This window comes from Manacus candei, unplaced genomic scaffold (genome assembly GCF_025592945.1).
Source record: "Manacus candei isolate 608988 ecotype Guabito, Panama unplaced genomic scaffold, ASM2559294v1 h1tg000049l, whole genome shotgun sequence".
NCBI lineage: Eukaryota > Metazoa > Chordata > Aves > Passeriformes > Pipridae > Manacus > Manacus candei.
In genome coordinates, this window is record NW_026138097.1 from 20718891 (window position 1) to 20725297 (window position 6407).

At 36.6% G+C, this 6407-nt stretch overlaps 1 long non-coding RNA gene across 2 annotated transcripts; it reads left to right on the top strand.

The window, feature by feature from the left end:
• Nucleotides 1-4812: 4812 nt before the first annotated feature.
• On the top strand, nucleotides 4813-6057 carry LOC127476468 (uncharacterized). 2 transcript variants are annotated; one of them, XR_007906635.1, is made up of 3 exons: nucleotides 4813-4886; nucleotides 5104-5213; nucleotides 5748-6057. It is a non-coding gene; the product is annotated as an uncharacterized LOC127476468 (long non-coding RNA). The 2 variants fall into 2 exon arrangements; XR_007906634.1 differs by having other exon boundaries at nucleotides 5104-5204.
• Nucleotides 6058-6407: the final 350 nt, after the last annotated feature.

Sequence of the window (6407 nt, forward strand, 5' to 3'; positions counted from 1 at the left end):
CCTGGAAAGAGCTGAGAAAAAAAGACAGCAGTTTAAATTTCACATCAGGTTTCTGAATATAACTTTCTAATATCTCTTTTCTAGTTTTCTGTTATCTTCTGTCAGCCTACTTTCTTGTTTTCTCATCTGGCAGCCTCTTCACATGCATGTGAATGTCAATTCAAATGCTCCAGAAGCTGTTGTTTTCAACTTTTATTAATGTTTCCCAACTCATTCTCTTGTTTTTCTACTGACAGGCTGCCAAAATCGCCCTCTGGGGAATTCTAAAAGGGTCTGGGCAGCAGAAATTGGACTCAACATTTGTTGCAGTTAATTACTTGATCAGATCTTTGTCACAGAAAATGTTTGACAACTCACACATCTCTATTTCTTAGCAGCCCATAACATAGAACTATAGAATATTTCTTCCTTAAGAGTAAGAAGCACATCAGTAGATCGTAGATACTTCGTTTAAGTGAGTAACATACTTGATTCTACACAATTTTTTGTTGAGTCTGGTGATTCAATTTAGGCTGGTATTTAGACCATGTCCAAGAGTCTACAACATTCCCTCCTGCTTTTAGGAATAAAATACTGTAGTGGTTATCAAATCTGAGTTTTTTCATCCCCAATGTCATTCAACATAGCATTACTGTTGAATAGCCTGTAATAGCCTGTCAAGGAATATTTCTGCCAAGTTCCAAACCTAGATCTCGAATGAAACAAAGAAAAAAAAATTCAAGAAATGAGCTAGAGTTTGTGCTCTGCTTACAATCTGTTTATGAGATAGGATTTCAGGAATTTAATAACTGCTGTGTGAATCCTCATAGATATAGACATGATCAATAAAGTTCATACTTTAAGTTTCCCAATTGTGAAGTGTGGTTGAATTTCATTTATGATTTTTTCCTAGCAGCTTGGGACAAAATATTAAAGATTTACAACAGACAGTCAATTTACAGTATTTAATTTAAATCATGCTGGAAAATTGTACAAAAGTTGAGGCCACTAAAACAAATCTTAAGTCAGTGTCAGAAAAAAAATTAAATCCTTTCTGAAAAAAACCCTGACATAAGAAGAAAATACAAACCAGAAAAAATAGGAGAAAAGGGAATTCAGTGGACACTGAGTGGTCTCTCTGACACTCCATCTGGGCTGCACAGACTTTAACACCAGACAGCAAAGGTGTAGGAGAAAAAGTAATAGTTGATTTTAAAAGTGTGGGGGAAATTAAATAATCATCATTGGAAAGCCCATCATATAGGAACTGGATAAGAAAAGGAACACATTGGTGCCTCACAGAGGAGCATAGGGTTAAGGAAAGAAGAGCGGGTGTGAATATCTCATTCTAATATAAGACACACCTTACCAAGTTCTTCTGGCATTCTTAAAGACAGGACTTTCTCTTGGCTGTGGGATTTTAGTTGTTCAGTTACAATTGGAAGTAGGGAAAAAAAACCAACTAACCAACAACAGAAAAAACCCACAACAGAACAACAACAAAACCCAAACCAAAACAACAAATAAAAACAACAACAAAACCCCCCACAAACAAATGAAAAACCGCAAACAAAAAACCCCAAATGAGAAGGAAAGAGAAAGAGGGCAAAGAAAGGGAAGTAAGACCTAGGCAAAGTGAGATTCTACAGGGCTTATGGTAACACCATCTTTTTTTCTGTTGATTCTTGACAATGTTACAGCTGCGCGCTGTTCCACCTGTTTGGCAGGTCTTTGCTCCTCACCTTGCTCACATTCACTAACTGCTAATTCTCTGGAAGGAAGGTAGGTTGCAGCAACTTGAAATAATTAATCTAATTTGTTTGTAAATTTATTGACCACAACTGTTTGGGTAAGTGAACTTCAGCTACAGGTTGCAATAACATCGCTGATATGCAGATTGACATCTAATATATTTTTAACTCATAAGTTTTCTTGTACAAACACTATACTACTACTTACAAGCCTTTCTGTCTCTGAAGTCTTTAACTAGGCTGCACATATGAACATTTACTGGAGTATTCTTTTAAACTTAATTTGCACTTGGCAAAATATGAAGCAGTTGAGGCTCAGTGCTGGAGTGCAGGTTAAAGTGTGTACTATGTGATTACTTTCTGCAGCAATGCTAGGGGTCTTGCTGTGAAGGTGAAGAAGCTGTGAGTCATTAAACAGCATCATTTACTCCAGAGGGGCACACATTTCCTGAAGAACATCTTGCATGAGATATCCCTTCCTCTGTGTTATTCCATAGATAGGAAATGCAGCAGTGAAACCTAAACTCCAAAGTCACACATTCTTATAGGTTAATGTTAAATCATCAGCATGCCTGTCTTCAAACATTAACTGATGAATCCTCAGAGCAGCCTTGTTTATGAAGCACTTATTATCTTTCTTTTATAGGCTGGGCAGACAGGAAGGCTTAACTCAGTCATTTAAGGCTCAGACACTGTTGGACCCCCCATATAGAAGGATTTCTGACCAAACACCAAACCCATAAATTAATCTAAAAATAAGCCTTATAGAAGGAAAACAATAATACTTCATGGTAGGGTAAACACAGTCAAAATGAATAAATAATCACTTAACTGGAAGGCAGTGAAAAAATTATCTGTAAAAGGTTAAACAAAATAATGAAATACATTGTTTAGTTTATTAAGAAAACAAAGCCTTATATGTACATTAAATTACTGTAACCCTGGGTTTAGAAATTAATCCCTGTATAAGTTTAGAAACTGTATGGTTCCTTGAAAAGAAGGTATTTGCAAAAGGTGTTTGCAAGCATGTTTGTCTTCTAATAATTGGTTGTGTTTGAGACACACACGTTGGTTCTAAACTTTAATATTGCATTTTAGGTCAAATTGCCTTCAATTACTCTGAAAACTAGTATTGATTGATAAAATCTGGTTCTACACTGAATTCAAGGGGGAATATTTTATTCATAAAAAAGAACAGAAAAACAGAAGACTACAAAATTATTTGACTAATTTGCCTACAAATTATGGAAGATAAGTCAGATCAATTAAGTAGAAAACAACAACAACACTCACAAGATGTCACCCACACAACTCCAGTCTTGAATCTTACAGCTACCCTATGGATACAACAGGATATCTTAATTTTTCCAGGCTTTTCCAGTGTTTTCTGTCTGCGTGTGCTGGTGAGAATGTTCAGTCTGCAAACAGTTGACACTGCACCCTTCCCATATCAGGAAGGCTGAAGCCTTCATCTTGTTATTGGGAGACTCTACTAGGTAAAAAAGAAGAAGAGCTACATATATACATGTATGTGGACAATAAGACTGTCTTTTGGAAAACTTTTTACCAAACCTTTGACAACAGCTTGTTTTTAATCTTCATTATTTTCAGCCTTTTTTGTAAAAGGTAGAGTCAAAATTGGATACATTTGGGCTCAAGGTTACTAAAACATGTCACATGCAAATTATAGTAATTTTTTTTTTTAACCTCCCCAAACCTCCTCAAAATTTGCAGCCTTCATTTCTGACATTTAGGTTGAGTCGAAGTTATTTAGAAATTTATGTGCAAAAGATGGAAAGAGGAAAAAAAAATCACTGGTCTTCAAACTCCATGTTTCAATCAGACCAATTCCTTTTTTTCCTCTTAGGCCAAAATGATGCAACGGGGGAGCACAGACAACAGAAGGATACATCCAAGCACATTTCTTTGCAGGATCCTTGTGTTATCCCAGATTTTACAAGGTTCCTAATTTGTAGGACCATAATTTACGTCCCAGCCAAATAACTTTTTAACCTGTAAATCCTTAGCTTATAAGAAGCCCTGAGCATTAATAACATAATTCCAGCTGGGCACAGGAAAAAAAACTTAAACTGAAATAATGATGGTCATTTTTTTGACTAGAAGAAGTGGTAAATTCTTCAGGAAAGTGCTCGCTGTTACATTTGCTTCTCATTTATTTTTAGCTCTATCTTTAAATATAGCCAGAAGGCTAAGGCTTGACTTAACAGTGTGAGCTTTTTAGACTGTAAAACAGTGGTTTTGTCACCAATTACACCATCCACAAACACTTCAAATATTAATCATGGTAGTTCGTGGAAAGTTGATGTAATGGCTGTCTTAAGGAAGGCCAAGAAATAGTATGAGTGGGAGAGAATTATCAGAGATATGGTACTATCAGAGATATGGTACTACCAGAGATGTGAGGGAAGTTGGCGACTGAGCAAGGGTTGTCAAAGGCTGTGAATGTGAAGAACACTTTGTTATGGCAGAATTATAATTGCAGCGATTTTTCAAATGTGAATAGCAAAACAACCACCTGTTAAATCATATTGATTTAAATCACAAAAGCTATTGAATTTTCCATAAGCAGCTGCATGTTCTGCTGTCATGTGGTTTTTAAAAGAGAAAGTAAAATAAAACTGTAAGAGACAAAAACTCTGAGAGAAACAGTGGGGGAAGAAAGGTATGGAACTCCCATATCTCTTGGGTACATATGTCTTTGCAGGCTAATTGCACTTTGGATTGGCTTGCTGCCTCTGAAACTTAGAAAGATTACTTTATTTGTCCCTTCTCCCCAATCTCTTCCACTCTATTATTTAAAACCTAATTATCTTATGAAATACTAATTGCCAAGCTGTGCAACTTAGTTTTCCAACCTATAAAGTCTCCATTATTGCCACTTGCCATTTTTGATGCAGGAAGGCTTGCTTTTATGAATAGTTCTCCAGCCCACCAAAGTCTAGAGCTCAGATACATCATGAGATCCCACATTTTTGCCTGAAGTGCATTTTACATCCCTTTTTTTCTTCTCACAGGCTTTGACAGAACAAGGAACCTTATATCAGATGATGGTGGAGATTCAGAAAATAAGATGGATCTAAAATAGTGTGCGAAGACCTTGCTTGAATACAGCAGATGGAGCTGCCTGCCCTGATGGTAAATAGCAAGTGCCTGGAACCAAGCAAGTATGACAGATCCTGCATCTCTCTAATTTCCAAGATTTGTGGAACTACACAATGCACAGCCCATGAAACATGAAATGAAACTGTGAGATTTTAATATCCTTGAGTAGTCAAAGATAGTTTGCTTGTAGGTTTTCTCCCTTTAAATGTTATCTCCTCTCCTTTTCCTCTCTTCTTCACTTCTCCTTCAGTGGAGCAAACCACAACCTTCTAAAGGCAGATGGCCCCTGCACACTTTTTGTCTTTTAAATAGAAGTGACATAGCCCACATCCTGCACACTTCCAAGATAAGGTAAGCAAGGTAAGAATTAAAAGCACTGATATATTTTTAACTTACATCTGCTTTCATGTTAGTATTTTGGTGCTGTTACAGAGTGAAAAAAAGAAACCACAATAAAGCCTCAGTGTGTGGTATAGTTCTCAAGGCTATTTATATTATGGGTGGACCTAGAAACAGAGATCAGAGCCACACACACATATTTGTCTATCTATGCATAAATCTGGGCAGCTAAAGATTATTAAGATAGATTCATATTGAATTTCCAGGCACCACTTTAGATTCAGTATAGATGAATCTTTTGTGTATGTCTCTGCCAATATGTTATGCTTGTTTGTTTTTAAACACCTCCACAGTAAATCCCTTTCCAGTTCAGAGAAAATAACTTTTATCCAAGAAAAAATAAGCCTACCTAGGATTACTGAAATTCTAACACTGAGAAATCAAGAGCCAACAGCTTGGAAGGGACTATGTTCTGATACCATCTTCCTGTGCTATGGGTGAAGGGTGAAATAGCATCTCTTTTGAGAGCCTCATCCAGCACATTTGTCTTTGCAGAGTGTATTCTTAAACAGAGAAAAGAAGAACTGAAAGGAAGAATGAAGGATGAAAAATTCAAGGAGACTATGACCTCTTTGGGGTAAACTAATTTTAAGGAGAGATTTACGAGATGAAACATGCTTAAGTTTTCATCTGGAATATTATGTTAAATTTTGTTACATAATATTGTATTATCTTGGACAGTTTTTTGCAAACTACCGTTTTCTTCTTATGTACCTTTGACTTAAACCTATGTAGCTCTGTAGATTTCTTTGGTGACATTTTACACTGTGTAGATTACGTCAGCACCCAGCATTTGCTTTCTCTGACCTGCTCAGTTATCATATTTCCTCCATTATGAATCTCTGACTGATGTATTTACAGGAACAGTACTCACAGCACTACATGTGCATTGTTATTGGGTTAATCTGAGGGAGAGTTGACAGCATTGCAAAGTGCGGCACCAAAAAAAAAAAAAAAGCAAGCTTATAAGACCCTGAAATTAGCTCAGTTGGTTAGAGCCTGGTGCTAATAATGCCAGGTTTGATCCCTGTAGGGACCATTCACTTGAGAATTGGACTTGATGATCCTTGTGGGTCCCTTCCAACTCAGAATATTCTGTGATTCTGTGAACTTTTGAGGGATTCTTCAGGATAACGGAGCAAAATCTTTCACTTT